This window comes from Mus caroli, chromosome 17 (assembly GCF_900094665.2).
Source record: "Mus caroli chromosome 17, CAROLI_EIJ_v1.1, whole genome shotgun sequence".
Taxonomy (NCBI): domain Eukaryota; kingdom Metazoa; phylum Chordata; class Mammalia; order Rodentia; family Muridae; genus Mus; species Mus caroli.
The window spans coordinates 62207509-62224538 of NC_034586.1; the positions used below are offsets into that span (position 1 = coordinate 62207509).

The following is a 17030-nucleotide window of genomic DNA, read 5'->3' on the forward strand; positions in this document are numbered from 1 at the left end:
TGCCAGTGCCTGGACAAATACAGAAGTGGATGCTCATAACCATCCATTGGACTGAGCACAGGGTCCCCAAAGAGAAAGAGCTGGAGAAAGTACCCCAGGAGCTGAAGGAGTTTGCAGCCCCATGGGAGGAACAACAATATGAACTAACCAGTACCCCCAGAGCTCCCTGGGACTAAACCACCAACCAAAGAAAACACATGGTGGGACTCATGGCTCTAGCTGCATATGTAGCAGAGGATGGCCTAGTTGGTCATCAATGGGAGGAGAGGTCCTTGGTCCTGTGAAGGTTCTATGCCACAGTATAAGGGAATTGCCAGGGTCAGGAGGTAGGAGTGGGTGGGTTAGTGAGCAAGAGTGTGGGGAATAGGGGGTTTTCGGAGGGGAATAACATTTGAAATGTAAATAAAGAAAATATCTAATAAAAAAGAAAAGAATTGGGGGAGCACTGAAGGACCTGTAGGGGTGCAGGGCACCATAAGAAGACCTACAAAGTCAACTAACCTTGGCCCATGGGGTCTCACAGAGACTAAACCACCAACCAAAGAGCATGCATGGGCTGGACCTAGGTCCCCTGCACGTATGTAGCAAATGTACAGCTTGGTCTTCATGTGGGTCCCCTAATAATTGGCAGGGGGCTGTTGCTTGCCTTTGGGTCCCTTTCCTCTAGGTGGGCTACCTTGTCTGGCCTCAGTGGGAAAGGATGCCCTTAGTCCTGCTGCAACTTCATGTGCCAGGTTGGTACCCTCAGAAGGGGAGGGATATTAGGGGGAGACGGTTTGTGAGGATAGGACTGAAAGGAGAGGGGGCAGGGTGGGGGGCTGCGATCAAGATGTAAAGTAAGTAAATAAAATATGGGAAAAAGTGTTGGTATAGATGACTTGCCAAAGCAAGTTTAAGTTCACTAATGCTCTTTTTGCCCTAACAGATTCTAAAATTGCTGCAACCCCCACAATCCCGTAGAGGGCTGCAGTAGCTCAAAAGGAAATGGTACCTTCCCCTCCATTCTTGGCAATGGAACGTAAAGAAAAATCACCAAGGCTCAAAGTATCTCGTAGCCACTCCAGTCACTTTTCCACTGACAGAGGAAAAAGCTTCGATTCCAGAAGAGGTGGAGCACAACCTCCACATCCTAACAGCAACTCTCGGCCCTTCTCCTTTTACAAACCAGTAGGCTCTGAAGGTAAAACAAGTATCAGTAACACAGAGTTACGAGGAGGGAAAGCTGGCTCCAAATGCCTCCGCCTTCTCTGCTGCCTCACAGACCCACTACACAACGCTACCAGACCAACCTCAAAATGGTCCTTTTGTTAGGAGGCTCTCAGTCTAACGTTATCAAATCTCCTCTGCATACCTGACAGAGTGGAAGTAAAGCATTCATTTCATTTCAAAGTAAATCCCAGTACTCTGGAGACAGGCGGGGGGATCTCTTCCACGTAAGCCCAGCCTGTATACACAGCAAGTCCCAGGCCATCCAGCCATGACTACATAGTGAGAACAGCTCAAAAGAAAAATAAAAACACTTTTTCAAAGTAAATTTTTAGGTCACATTTGCAATCTTAACATGTTCCCTAGCCAGAAATTGTTAACTGCTATATACAATGCACAACAGAGTCAATAGGGGAGAAGTGAAAAATTCATTACAGAAAGTGGGGATACACTTTAAAAGGAGACTCCCAGCAAGTCAGAGGAAAAGACAAGCCACTGTTGGAAAACTACATGCAGAGATGGAGATAAAATTACATCTGGGGAGTATATAAAGAGCTTCAGCTGAATTTGAAATGTTCAGCCTTACATTTATTATTCTATTTTCTGTACCATTTAAATGACTTAAGGAGATTTCAATTTTTCTAAATGATTTATTTTTTTAATATGCATTAGTGTTTTGCTTGTACATATGTCTGTGTTGAGAGTGTTGGATCCCCTGGAACTGGAGTTGTAGACATGTGTGTGCTGGGAACTGAACTAGGGTCCTCTGGAAGAGCAAGCAGTCAGTGCTTTTAACTTCTGAGCTATCTCTCCAGCCCTGAGATTTCTTTTTTTTTTTAAATTATTTTGTATTCATTCATTCATTCATTCATTCATTTGGGGCAAGATCTCACTGTATAGCCCTGGCTGATCTAGAACTTACTATGTAGACCAGATTGGACCTGAATTCACAAAGGTCTGTCATCCTCAGCCTTCTGAGTACTAGTATTAAAGGTGTGCACTACCACGTCCAGCTCAAGAGTAATTATTTTTATGTGTGTGGCTGTCTTGCCTGCAAGCATGTGTATGCACCACTTTTGTGGAACAGCCAGAAGAAGGCATCAAGTCTGCAGAACTGCAATTGTACGTGGTGTTAGCAGCCATGTGAGAACCAGGAACTAAAACCAGGTCTTCTGAAAGAACAAGTGCTCTTAACGATCTTTCCAGGCCTAGTTTTCTTTTTGTTTTTTAAACAGACTGTTTAATTGTCTTCTCTCCCATTCTTTACCAAAGCACATCATTATTACAGCCTATCTTTTTTAAACATATCATACTACTTATGAATTATCCTTGTTATATTCTAAATATTGCTCACAGTTTATTCCTTTACAAAACTCAATGGCACAGGGCAGGAGAGATGGCTTAGCAGTTAAGAGCATTGGCTGGTCTTCCAGAGGACCTAGGTTCCTATCACCCACATGGTGGCTCACAACTGTCTGTAACTCCAATTCCAGGGAGACCCTCATTCAGACAGACATGTAGGCAAAACACCAATGTACATAAAATAAAAGGAAATATATTTTTAAAAGTCGTTGTCACTTTAAAAGAATTCTTTAAAAGTAAACACACACCAGACGTGGTGGCACTCGGGAGGCAGAGGCAGGCGGATTTCTGAATTCCAGGCCAGCCTGGTCTACAGAGTGAGTTCCAGGACAGCCAGGGTTACACAGAGAAACCTTGTCTCAAAAAACAAAAAAAAAAAAAAAAAAGAAAGAAAGAAAGAAAAAGAAGAAGAAGAAGAAGAAGAAGAAGAAGAAGAAGAAGAAGAAGAAGAAGAAGAAGAAGAAGAAGAAAANAAGAAGAAGAAGAAGAAGAAGAAGAAGAAGAAGAAGAAGAAGAAGAAGAAGAAGAAGAAGAAGAAAAAGAAGAAGAAGCAGCAGCAGCAGCAGAAGAAGAAGTAGTAGTAGTAGTAAACATACACTTGGGCCAGCAAGATGTGTCAGTGGGCAAAGAACTTGAGAACTTGGCCTTGAAAGTCTGCACCTGTGTTAGAACCCTAGGGATAAAGATAGGAAAAGTGAGCTGACTTCATAGGCTTCTGTCTTCAGAACTCAACGTGTGTGCGTGTGCGCGCGCATGCACCACATGCACACATACATCATGTATATAATTAAAAACATAAAGTGTATACCTTAGCTTTGATGACAAATGTACTTATAAAAATTAGAAAATGGGAGAGGGTACTCAAAAATCAAATAGACTGTGATACAAGGTAATTTTTACAAAGCAGAGCAGAATCTTTATATAGTTAAGGGATATTTAAGTACAGTACAGATAGGACTATGGAAATCAGTATCAAAAAACTCTAAAAGTAAGGTTGGCAGCTATAGCACAGTTGGTAGAATACTTGCCTAAGCTCTGAGTTCAGTTCCCAGGACTGATTAAGTATACATGTCTAGAATTCCAGCCTATAGCAGGTAGATACAGGTGGGTCAGAAGGTCAAGAGCATCCTTAAGGCCAGTTAAAAGTACATCTTAGAGTCACCACAGGGACAGAGGTAAACATGGTAATCCTGACCTTCAGAAGGCAGGGAATTACTGCAAATTCAATGTCAGTCTGACCCACACAGTGGAGTTCCAGGCCAGCTAGGGTTATATAAAAACATACCACCACCCCTAGGTCTAAGTCTGAATGAATCTAGACCAACATACAACAGACATACTGCCATATTACAGAATCAACTGGTAAAGAAAACATATTAAATATAATTGTTTGTTTGTTTGTTTGTTTTCAAGACAGGGTTTCTCTTATTGCCCTGGCTGTCCTGGAACTCACTTTGTAGACCAGGCTGGCCTTGAACTCAGAAATCCGCCTGCCTCTGCCTCCCAAGTGCCAGGATTAAAGGCACGCGCCACCACTGCCTGGTTTTTGTTTTTTTGTTTTTGTTTTTCAAGAAGTATAATTGTTTTATTATGTATTACTGTATATGTATAATTTTATTCTGTAATAAAGAAGACTGAAATTATGTCCATCATAGAAAATTGAAAAGCAGGCTGGCGATATGGCTCAGCGGTTAAGAGCACTGACTGCTCTTCTGAAGGTCCAGAGTTCAAATCCCAGCAACCACATGGTGGCTCACAACCATTCATGGTGAGATCTGATGCCCTCTTCTGGTGTATCTGAAGACAATTACAGTGTACTTACATATAATAATAAAGAAATTTAAAAAAAAATCCTTGTGGCTAGGTCTCAAATCTAAACCACCTAAGTCAGATGAACCAATGGGACTTGAGCACCAGTTTAAAAAAAAAAAAAAAGAAAATTGAAAGGAACTAGAGATCATTATGTCAAACAAAGCCAAATTCAGAGAGAAACACGGCATGGTTTCCTTTATATGTGGAAACTGGACTTAAACTATAAAAGGCATGAAGGTGTCAGTAGAACATTTAGGGAAAGGAACCAGGAGGAGGGGAAAGGTCAACAGAGAACTTAGGGGTGAGTACAAGAAGATCATATGGCGTGCATGTATGGAAATGTTATATCCCATCATTCTCTGAGTTACTTCCCCAAGGAGACAACGCTTTTAACAGTCCAAAGAGTGGGGCTGAGAAGATGGCTCAGTCGGTAAGTAGCTCCTGTGTGAGCGTGAGGCTGGAGTTCAGATCCTCAGTACCACAGAAAAGCTAAGCACAGGTGACAGTGCAGACAACCTTCTGGAATAAACACTCCAGCACTAACGAAAGGTTCTTGAAAGGCCTCAGTCTACCAGTGACATCTCTCTTCCAGTCTCACTGGTGCTGTAATGCTTACTCCAGAAAGATGCCCACAGCATTTCTGGAAACCCCAGCAAGATATCTTCCCCACAACCCTAGTTTGTTGAGAGTGGCTGCTGCTCTCTGCTCTCAGCCCACTGACGATCTCTGGGCCTCACAAGGACATGCTGTCAACATGCTAAGAGGATTTTGAGACCCAGGACCTGAACCTAGGCTAGAAGAGACTGACGTCCAGACCAAGTAAAAACTGCTGGAGAGATAGGAAGAAAAAACCTACATCCACCTCACTAGGTTAGATGCATATAAAATCCCCCAAGGTCCTAGTTAGAGAATTAATTCTTCTGGTCATAAGCTCTGCCCCGTCCTGATGTGAGAGCTTCACAGTCCTTCCTGCAAAGACCATTAAGCCTGAAGACACCAAGGAAGTACCCCTTAGCTTCCTCAGAGGGAGGTCCACAATGTTCCCTCCCTATGAACTCCAACTTCCAGCATCACACAGTATCAAAGGTCCAAGAGCACCTGATCCCATCCCTCCAATGGTATCTGAGCCAGAACTGAAGGAGATGGCAGGCCTTCTCCTCATGCAAGACGGTAGATATGCTATCACACCGCATACTTCCCTCAAGAGTCAGGAAAGCTCCTCCATGACTGCAGACAAATGAGATATAAATGAGTATAAATGAGATTCTCTCCTCACAGAACCAGGCTGTGAGGACCTGGTGCTTCCCAATCAGACACAGAACCTTTTACTGAGGAGAGCTGAAGCTTCAACAGGGGAAATAGCTCCTTACATCAAGAGATTCAAAGAAGCAATACATCTAGAAAGGGGACTGATTACCTCTGGGATCAAAGAATTTAAAACTAAAGATCAAATCCTCCAGTTCCTAGAAGCCGTCTGATCCCCGGCTGTGGCAGCGCTGCACTGCCAGACTCAGACAAAGTTGAGGTCAAGTGAGTTGGGGAAGCCGCCCAGGCTGCCCTCTGTGAAGACACAGTCTCCTCTACTACTCCCATCCGGAAGGGATGCTTACACTCAGGTGCTCCTAAATCCCCTCATCTAAGCCAGGAAATGAGAAAAGAAAAACTGATGAAGGAAAGAGCTGCTAAGTCAGGTCTGCCAATCACTTTAGACAGGAGCATAACTCCAGAGGTGACAGCTCCCAGCCCAGGCTAGCAAGCTCCTGAAGCCACCCATCTAGAAAAGCTGCCATACAAGATGGTGGTTCTGAGGCTGTCAAATATCAGTACCCAACCCACACACGGTCCTACCCCAATCATCAAGCTGGGTTGTAACAGTGACTGGAACCTTCAGAATAGCACTGGCCACCTCTGCAAAAACAGACCTCCTAGGCCAGAAAGTCTGCTGCTTGTACTGTTTAGGATGCAATGCATACCCTATAAATGCAGTTGTTCTCTGCACCACTCCCCAAGGGCTCAGAGGACCTCAGAGAGTACACAGTGGTTCTTCAAAGACTTGGCTGACACTATACCAAAAACTTGACCAATCACTTCACTCTCTCAGCTCCTAAAGTTGCAGGTGTCAAGCCTAGGACACACCACACCCACACCAGGGCTGCTATGAGCCCCAGGAAAGAGTCAGCCATGAGAGACCCAGACCCAGACTAGCCTCTGAAACTGACCATCTCAAAATGACCTCTGAAAGGGAACAACAGCTCAGCTCCTACACTGCCTCCTGATGTCTTCCCTTTTGTGTGGATGTACATCGGAGCCAGTGTCCTGTCACATAAATTAGTCTGGAGAGCAGCCGTGTCCCAGGGCAACTCGATATAACTAACTGCTCCAGAGGGGTTCTGCCTTCTCTCCTTCAGAAGATACTACTTGGGAACAGGCCAGCCTCAGAGCGCCCTCAAAGTTTATCCTTCTGTGATGGAACTGCCCATGCCACAGCTAGTGACAGTCTGCGGATGAATGGCCAGAGGACAGACAAACCAACCAACAAACAAATGATTGTAGGGAATCGTAGTAGTCTTAAATATTGGTCATGTGTGACCTTTGCCTCAAAAGGGGCCTGGAAGGGAGTCCCCACAAAGGGATAAGGAGTTAAGGCTGTAATGGGCCTTAAAGGAAAAGACCTGAGAGGAATAGTGTGGAGACTGACCATTAGAGATGCCTTTCATGTGAGAAAGCCATGTCTCAAAATGCTAGCGACAGTAAAAGACTGCCACAGGCTCCTTACCTAGGTCGAGACTGCTGGGTATGCACACATGCAAGCAAGCCAGGTTACTTACATTGGACTGGGAATGAACACCAACACAAAGGGGCATGCTCAACTGGGCACCTGTTCAGGTCATAGGAGAAGCCCAATGTATAAAAAATAAAAGGGGCTGTACCAGACTAGCTAAGAGAGCAGTAACTCCCAATGGCACACAATTCACTCCAAGGATATTTATTTACACCTGTACTCAGGAGACAGACAGACAGACAGACACACAGACACACACACACACACACACAGAGAGAGAGAGAGAGAGAGGCTTTGAGAGAGAGAGAGAAAGGCTTTAAATACTGTTTGTACGAAATCAGTCAGGAATGGTACAAGAAAATGCCAAAAAGCTGTTAGAAAGGATTATGGCTAAAGGTACAAAGGAGAGTGGGGGTACAATACAGATAGTATGCATGGAGTGCCGACCCGTTTCTTCAAGCACACTTAGGAGCTGTTATGAAGGTGAAAGGAGGGGATGAAGTAGACTAAGGCTTAAAAACCGACTGCCAGAGACTTACTTAGTGACTGACTCACAGCACTGCCTGTATTGCTGAGTTGTCGAGCAGGACTTCACTTGCTGCCTGGGACAGAATGACCCGGACGGATGGAGAAAAGCTAAATCCATTGCTTATTGCCCTTAACAATCTGCTGACTGCCACACATGCTTCTGTAAAACCTCCTTGCTTGCTTGCCTGCCTGCCTGCCACACCTTGTGGTTTTACAGTATAAATTGGAAATCCAAACTGGACCCGGGACCAAGTCCTGACTTTGGTCCACTGGTGACATCTCCTCTTTTCCACTCTCATGGGTGTCTGAGTGCTTATTCCAGAAAGATTCCAACAGTGCTACATGCTGGCAATACAAGCATTGAAAGGTGGTAGCCTGCCAGTCAGTCTAGACAGCAGAGAAGCTCCAGCTTCAACAAGAGAAACACCCAAGTCCACCTTTTATTCTTCTCTGGCTTACACACACACACACACACACACACACACAGACACACACAGACACAGGTACACAACAAAGCAGAGTTGAGAATGTGGCTCAGAAGCAAGGTACTTGCCTAGCACGCATGAGACTCTCTGTTCCATCTTCAGCACCATAAATAAATAGTGAGGCAGGGGAGATGCGATCAAAATACATCGTATACATTTATGAAACTGCAAAAATAGCTTTAAAATATTAAAAAACATAAATTAAAAATCCCAACAGTTATGATAATCACTGTTGCCCAGTACACGCCAGTGATCAGGTAAATGGTTTTTTCCTTTTACTGGCTGGTTTTGCCTGTCAACTTGACACAAGCTGGAGCTATCACGGAGAAAGGAGCCTCCCTTGAGGAAATGCCTCCATGAGACCCAGCTGTCAGGCATTTTCTCAATTAGTGATCAAGTAGGGAGGACCTAGCCCATTGTGGGTGGTGCTATCCCTGGGCTGGTAGTCCTGGGTTCTATAAGAAAGCAGGCTGAACAAGCCAGGGGAAGCAAGCCAGTAAGAAACATCCCTCCATGGCCTCTGCATCAGTTCCTGCCTCCAGGTTCCTGCCCTGTGAGAGTTCCTGTCCTGACTTTCTTTGGTGCTGAACAGCAATGTGGAAATGTAAGCTGAATAAACCCTTTTCTCCCCAACTTGTTTCCTGGTCATGATGTTTGTGCAGGAATAGAAACCCTAAGAAAAAAGGGATACTATCAATAGACCTAGAAGCACAATGCTAAAGGAAACAGTAAGCCCTGGGCAGTGGGGACACATGCCTTTAAAACCATCACTCAGATGGCAGAGCCAGGCTAATCTCGAAGTTCAGGGGCAGTCTGATCTACAGAGTGAGTTCCAGTCAAGAGTTATACAGAAAAACTTTGTCTCAAAAAACAAACAAAGCAAACCAAACCAAATATACAAAATGCTAGAGCAGCAGCTCAGCATAATGGCTCACACCTGAAATGTCACAGCCTGGGAGCATGAATAGTGTCATAAATTTGGGCCAACTTGGGCTACACAGTAAGTACCTTTATCTAAGCTACACAGCAACAACCAACAACAACAACCAGAGTTATCACCCTGATAACTAGAAGTGGAGTGATATGATATAGTTTACAGTTTCTTCTGGGGCTTTTAAATGGGCTGTAAATGTCATGATTCTAAAGAAAAATGGTTTGTAAAATAAAAGATGTGGAAATCTAATAACAAAATTGCATGAAAGGGTTAAAAGACAGCTAACCTATTTCTTTTAACAGTAGCCCAAGTCAACTCAGTAATGTAAAAATTCTAATATACATAGTATAATAGTATTTGTTTAAATTTTAACTCCTAAAAGTTTGAATAACGAAGAACAAAGAGAAAAATGTCCAAAGGATATACAGGGCTAATTCACAAATATAAATGCTCCCTAAATCCAAATTCATTTAGCTAGAGTCAAATACCTTCTACAACACAGACTAAAGCCTTACAATGTACAGTGAGGGCCTTCGGGGTAAGGAGTAAGGCAGCTGCTGCCAGGCCTGAGGGCCTGAGGGAAATGCCCACAACGCCCATGAACTGACCCCTAGGAGTTGTTCTCTGACCACCACATGGGGACCATGGAGAAAATAAAAAAATAAATATTTTAAAAAGTAGAGTGTGGTGACATAGTAAATGTAGCATGTGGTCCCTATATAAGCCTGTGTTTATTCTGAATAGCGATCTGGAGAGCACAGAGGCACGGGCAAGAGGCAGAAAGAGTTTCTTCATGATGAAGGTCAGGATGAGTAAGTCACAGGCCACCAAACAACCCTGTGTTTACCCTGCATAACAAGAACACAAACAGTAAAATGCTACTTTCTGTCCTGTCCAAGTGAAGCTTAAACAGCATAGTCTTTCATGTGTGGTATCTTTTAGAAATCCTGGAAGATGGGGAGAATTTCCGAAAATTGACAAATCGCTACTAATGATCACCGCAGTTATTAGTGCTTCTTTCTTTTCTATTCTTCTAGGCTTGTTCATAATTCTCATTTGGAAGTAAATTTCAAGGCAGCCTAGGCTTACCCCAGTAAGTTTATCCTAGATTCGTCCATGGTCCTGTGAGGTCAGCTGACAAATCTTGCCTCATATAGGTGTGAAATTAAAAAAAAAAAAAAAAAAAAGCAAACCTTATAAACTTCAAACCACTATAACTTTTTTATTTTTATTTTTTATTTTTATCTTTTGGTTTGGGAGAGGTGACAGTATCTCACTATGTAGACTTGGCTAGTGTGGAGCTTACTAGTTAACTAGGCTGACCTCAAACTGCCTGTGTGTGCCTGCCAACAAACCACTGTAACTTTTAAGGCATCCTCTCTTCTTTTCTTCTCTTTTCTCTTTTCTTTTCTTTTTAAGTCTTGGATCGGTACAGCTATTCTAGGCAGGAAAGAGACCAACCACATATGGCATACACTTGTTTCAATAAAGTAGTTAGGCAAAGAATTTACTGCTAGTATTTGTGAAAACTGTTCTAATTGTAGCCCAAATACATACTGATAACCAGAAAGGCAAACTACTACATATTTTTAATCAATTTATAAATCAATGAACAACTGTTAGTGGGTTCAGCTATGGAAAAAAATGTTAAGAGTGTGTGTGTGTGTGTGTGTGTGTGTGAGAGAGAGAGAGAGAGAGAGAGAGTTGGGGTAGGGGGTGGGGAATGAACTGACTACCTGGAGCTTAAATTACAGGTGGTTGTAACCCACTTGATGTGGATGTTGAGAATGGAATTCAGGTCCTCTGGACAAACTGGAAGTGCTCTTTAACCCCTGAGCCATCTCTTTAGCAGTCCCACACAAAATAACTTTTATATTTTAAGAATTTTGAAAAACACTACACTAAATATTTTAAAAATATATATTTTAAAAATCTACATATGTGCATGGAGGTCAGAGGACCACTTTGGAGAGCCAGTTCTCTCCGTCCGCCACATGGTACCACAGAGCCAACTAAAGACCTCACACTTGGTGGCAAGTCCTCATCTTGGGCTGGAAATGCAGCTCATAGATAACAGTGCATGACAAAAGATCATACAGGCAGACATGGTCTAGTGTGTCTCTGACCAGGGCCCTGAGATCTGTCTCCAGAATTAACAGTCATGGGGGACATGGAGAACAACCCACACATGTATCTCACAAAAACAAAACAAAACAAAACAAAACAAAACCCCTACTGGCTTATTCCAATATTCTTATATAATACTTATTTTCATTTTCCTTTCTGGCCACCCAGCTGGTGGAACAGCTGGCCCTCAAGCATTTTTCATGAAATCCAAAATTTAATAAATACTACCTTAAAGCTCTTCAAAACCAGCTAACCGTTCTTAACTAAAGAGAGACAACGGAGAAATGGCTAAGATATACGTGGGGAAACTGCTACTACTTAGCTTGTAAATCCCTAAATCTCATGGTTATTCATAGCCTCAGTTTAATTTGCCATCTTAGAATAGGATTTGTCTTTAGACTAATGAAAATTACGTGAAATGTTGCACTGAAACCTTGAACAAAGACTCCCATAAAGCACTCAGTAAATGTTTTACCCGTGCATTTTGGGAGGAGGGAAAGCCGGGTTCAAGAAAGGGTTGTGTGTGTGTGTGTGTGTGTGTGTGTGTGTAGCCCAGACTGTCCTAGAAACTCACTCTAAAGACCAGGTTAGCCTATAATTTAGAGATCCACCAGCTTCTGCCTCTTGAGTGTTGTGATTAAAGACATGAGCCACCACCACCTGGTTGATTATCAATATTTTTTATGTTCAAGGTGACACGTGCTCTGATAATCTAGGCAACACTATAAAATCAATTTATTATTTTTCAATATCAAATGAAAACACTAAATTAAACTTTACCTAAAAAAACATACAACAATACTAGAGAGGTAGAGACAGATGGATCTCTGTGAGTTCAAGGCCTGCCTGATCTGCACAGTGAGTTCCAGGTCAGCCAAGGCTATATAAGATAACTCTCTCTCGTTTTTTTTGTTTTTCTTTTTTAAATTTATTTTATTTATATGCGTACACTATTGCTGTCTTCAGACACAGCAGAAGAGAGCATCAGTTCCAATTACAGATAGTTGTGAGCCACCATGTGGTTGCTGGGATTTGAACTCAGGACCTCTGGAAGAATAGTCAGTGCTCTTAACCGCTGAGCCATCTCTCCAGAAGATAACTCTCTCTCAAAAGAGAAGAGAAAATAGAGAAGAAAAGAAGATAAAAGAAAAGAAAAGGAGGAGAAAAGACATGACAGATAGACAAATATAAATTTAAGACATATCTGTTTATTTATGCAGAGTCTCACTCTAACCCAGGTCTGACATTTAATTCAAGCTGTGGATAGGCTGGCTTAGAATTTGGGGTCATCCTTCTATCTCAGCCTCCTTAATGCTGGTGTTAAAGGTATAAGCCACCACAGCACTTCTGTGTTATTTTAGAACCACTAGATGACCAAAAATATGAACTATCCAAAACTGAGTTTATAAAGGAAATTTATTTCCTTCTACTGCATGTCTAAAAATCAGTGAGAGACAAATTACCATCACTACTATGATACTTTCACTATTGCTTTTAAAAGCCATTGTCTGCAAAGGAAACAAATTATGCATGCATGAGCATATAACAAGAATGTTTTCAAATGCTGTGTGGAGCAACTTTATATTCTCCAGGAGAAATCGGAGGGCTAGAGCAATATTTAGAGTGTTCATAAGCAGCTTTACTAAGATTAGAGCTAAGTGGGGATCGGGAAAAACTGTATCTACAAGGAATTATAATCCCCAAAATAGCAGGTGTAGAAAATAATAAGGCCAGGGCCAAGGAAAAACCTAGGGACTGAAACATCTTGCCACACCTCAAGGACTACACTTTCTTTAAAAGCAGCAGCATCACACTTATCTGTAAGGCTCCCAGTGTACAGCGTTCTTTCTATAGTGCTCTCATTTTAAGTCATACAAGAAAATCATTATCATTATTGGTGATGGTGGTGATGGCACTGGACAGGCCTCACACATGGGAAGTGGGCAGTCTACAGCCCCAGGAGATGATTCTTTTTAGATAAAGAATGCAAGGTTCTGAATGTTACATGATTTGTCAAAACAAGAACAAAACCAGAAAGTAATGAAGAACTTAAATCCAGACTTTCTCAGTTCTAGTTCCAGGTCTTCTTCCTTCTGATTCACACAACTACTCCCAAATCAAGAACAAACGGAGCATCGCACAGTAAGAAGCTGCTAGACAAATCAGCAAGGCAGACAACTCTCAGTCACGGCCAAGTTTTACCTTTTCATCTGAAAAGAGAGCCACGTGGACCACAAAGTGTGAGGCTGCGTCTACGGCTAACTCTCCAGATGTGCCCTGTACATGACACAAGCTGCTAACAAATATGTCTTGTTAGCAACAATGCTGGAGCAGCCTCCTGCAAACGTAAAGGAAGCGCTACCCAAATGATGCTCCTCCAATAACCTTACCTGTGCTGGAAGTGCTTTACTCATGACTCATCTCACTAACCATTCTCTCTTCAGACTGAAATTCATGGTATTAACGAAAACCAGAAGTAGTCCAGCAGGCCGGTAATCTGAGCTTCTTGGGAGGCTGAGACAGGAAGGATGGAAAGTGTGTGTGTCTACTCAATTTAGCAAGACCCATTCTGGAAACACTAAAAGGGCATGGGTGTTGGTTTTGTTCCCAGCACCCACATCAGGTGGCTCAGAAGCACCTGTAACTCCAGCTCTGGGGATCAATACCTCTATCCTCTGCAGACACCCTGCACTCCTGTACACACCCACACAGACACATAATTAAAAATAAGCCTTTAAGGGGCTCAAGAGATGGCTCAGCAGTTAAGAGCACTGGCTGGTATTACAGAAGAGTCAGGCTCTATTCCCAGCACCCACACGACAACTCACAACTGTCTGTAATTGCAGTTCCAGGGCTTCAGAAACCCTCACACAGGCTATGTGCAGGCAAGACACCAAGGAACATAGAATAAAAAATAAATTATGTATTTTTAAAAAAAACCTTTAAAATGGGGGTTTGGGGACTGGGGATATAATTCAGTGGCTTGCTTGCCATAATAACAAAACAACAACAAAAAAATAGGTATAGTACACAAGGGAATTCTTTCAAGTTCAAGGGCATTCTGAACTATACTATGAATTTGAAGCTGATCTGGGAGAGACCCTGCCTCAAAAAAATTAATAAAAATTAACTATGAATAAGCTAAAGGAAAACCTCAGTTAAAAAAATAATAATCCTTTTCAAATACCACAACTGACTAGCATCTCTGCAGCCAAAAACTATCAAGAAACTGAGAAACTATCAAGCACATTTCCAGTAACTTCTATGGAGGAAGAAGGCATTAAGATAGTGACTTTTTTTTTTGAAAGTTGGATGTATCTCAGGCTGGCCTAGAACCCACCATGTAGCATAAACTATTTTGCGTGTAGTGGTGGGTGTTTGTGTATACACATGCACACAGATGCATGTGTGTGATATATGTTAGGCCACTGTCAACGTCTTCTTTGATTGCTTTCCACGTTATTTTTTGAGACAGGATCTTTCACTTAACCTGGAGCCCGACAATTTGGCTAGACTGGCTGGCCAGCAAGCCCCAGAGATTCTCCTTGCCTCTGTGCAAGGAGCTCAGCTCCCAGCTCCCAGCTTTTACACAGATGCTGGGCATCTAAACTAACGTTTTCATGCTTTTAAGCTTGAGCGACTGCCATCTCTCTAACCCAACCTTGAATTGATCCTCCTACTTCCACTTCCTGAGTGCTGGGTTTACAGACACTACACGTGTGAACTATCAAGCCTGGTCCATGCAATGTCCGGGATGAAATTCAGGGTTTCCGCCCAAGTTACACTTCCACAACACTGTCATCTGGATAAAAAGCAGCTTCATTCCCCACATATTCCAACTGTCACCACATAAAGTCCAACCATTGGGTTTTCTTTTTTCTGGATATTAAAGAGCCAATACCGAAACTACAGAACATCTTCAGCACCCGAGTTCTTTCAGTGTTGCTCTGTTAACTCTTTTTCCAATACACATCATAGGGTGCCCACCCAGACATCACCACTGTCTCAGAGGCCCTTAGTCCATACATTATGTTAACACACAAACTGTAACAAATTGAGAACAGCTTCCAACTTTTAATTCTAATATTCCTTCCAGAAATACACTTAAACCCCTGGTTTCATTTCCAGAGAACTTTGCCAGTCTCTAAAACAGAACACATACGTTGAACAACTAGGTTTGTCCTGGGCCAAGCTGTCTTGGAGAGCGTTAGAAATTCGATTAGTACTTCTATCGACTATAACAGATTCTTAGGTAGTAAAGCCTTTCTCTCTGCATCTATAAACCCAGGGCGAAGCATTACATGCTTTCATACATTTTTGCTTTCATACATTTTTTGCTTTTAATCCAAATGAAAGCGCTCTCAGGAGGTTAACTGAAGGAGGTCAAGATGGCTCAGCGCATAGAGGTGCAAACCACCAAGCCTAAGTGCCTGCCTGGAGCCCACACAGTGAAAGGCGAGAACCCCAACTCCTAAGAAGTTGTCATCTGCCCTCCACATTCACCATGTAAACAAAATGTATTAAAATATTAAATGTCAAACTGAAACGTTTTTAAGGGAACTACAACAATGTCTTCATTGTCACATTGGTGATTCTAACTAATTTTTGCTTTTAAACCATTTGGCATCAAGAGAGCACATTTTGGCAGTTCTAAGTTAATCTCCAGGAAAGCCTTTGTGTAACGCTTGAAGAAAATGAAAAAAAGATCAGTAAGCAAGATTTTTAAAGGCCTACTTGGGCATATGTTTTTAATGAACAGATGACTTACTGTGATAGTTCATCTTTCTTTATAATTGACTCAGGCCATTTTAAAATAAGAAGAAACACATGGCTGAGAATGCAGGTTCGTCTCAACCACAGAATTAACGATAATCCCTGAGCGTCACTGATCGCCGGATTTGCAACATACTTCGCCCCAGTTCAAGGGGTGTCCAGCGGAAATTACAGTCCCTACAACCACACTGCTTCAAATGTTTCCGATGTACTCAACTAGTGCAATACTGTTCGTTTCCATCCTCAACTATTCTCGCTGTAATTATTAAAACAGCTGTCAGCTGGGCTTCGGTGACCTCTTTGTACAGCGTTTTTATTCAACGCCTGGATCCTGAAGGATGCGTCATCCCCATATTACTCTCCAAAAACCAGATCTAAGATTCCAATACGCTCTAAGGGTCTCTGAACATCATTCCAATCGGAACTGGCACAAACTAGACCTGATCGCTCAACGCGGCAAGGGCAGGTCGCACTGGCATTTAGGACAGAACTGGCTCCGGCGAGCCGCAGCTCTTTCGCTTTCACGCACCTCTCCCGGGACCATCGCGCCTCCTACGCCCCGGCCCGCACCGAGTCTCCGACAACCGCGCACGCAGCGCCGCTGGCACCGGGAGCGCGCGGCGGCACGGCGCGCCCCCGCGATGCCGTCCGTCCCGGTGCGCTGGCGGCGCCCTCCCGGCCGCGCCATGTTCCGGTAAGCGGCGGCCAAGGCGCTCGCGCTAGCCGCCGCCCGAGCGTCGCCCAGCGGCGGCCCCACCTGCGCCGCGACCCGTCAGGATGCCGGGCGGGGCGGCCACCAACGGCCTGTCACGGTCCGGCCGGCCGCGCCGCGGGCTGGGCTGGGCCGAGTGGCGCGTGGCACACGGCTGGGCGCGGCTGGCAGAGGCGCAACCCCCCTACCTGGCTCCGGGGAGGAGACGGGGCACCGGACTGAGGGCTGAGGGTCTCCTCCCTGGTACCCGGGACAGACTCGAAACCGCGCCCTCCTTCCTCCCCTCTGGTCGCCACGCCCCCCTGGCCC

General features: G+C 43.6%; 1 protein-coding gene across 3 annotated transcripts in view; it reads right to left on the minus strand.

Annotated features, from left to right (window-relative positions):
* The window catches only part of Ankrd12 (ankyrin repeat domain 12), a 102133-nt gene that overhangs the window by 84919 nt on the left and 184 nt on the right, over positions 1 to 17030 (minus strand). Inside the window, exon 1 of one of the 3 annotated variants that reach the window (XM_029471306.1) lies at positions 16539 to 16639. The exons of the other annotated variants lie outside the window; for them this stretch is intronic. The gene's annotated coding sequence lies outside the window, so the exon portion shown is untranslated. Of the gene's footprint in view, positions 1 to 16538; positions 16640 to 17030 lie in introns of those variants that run through there. 3 annotated transcript variants of the gene reach the window in all.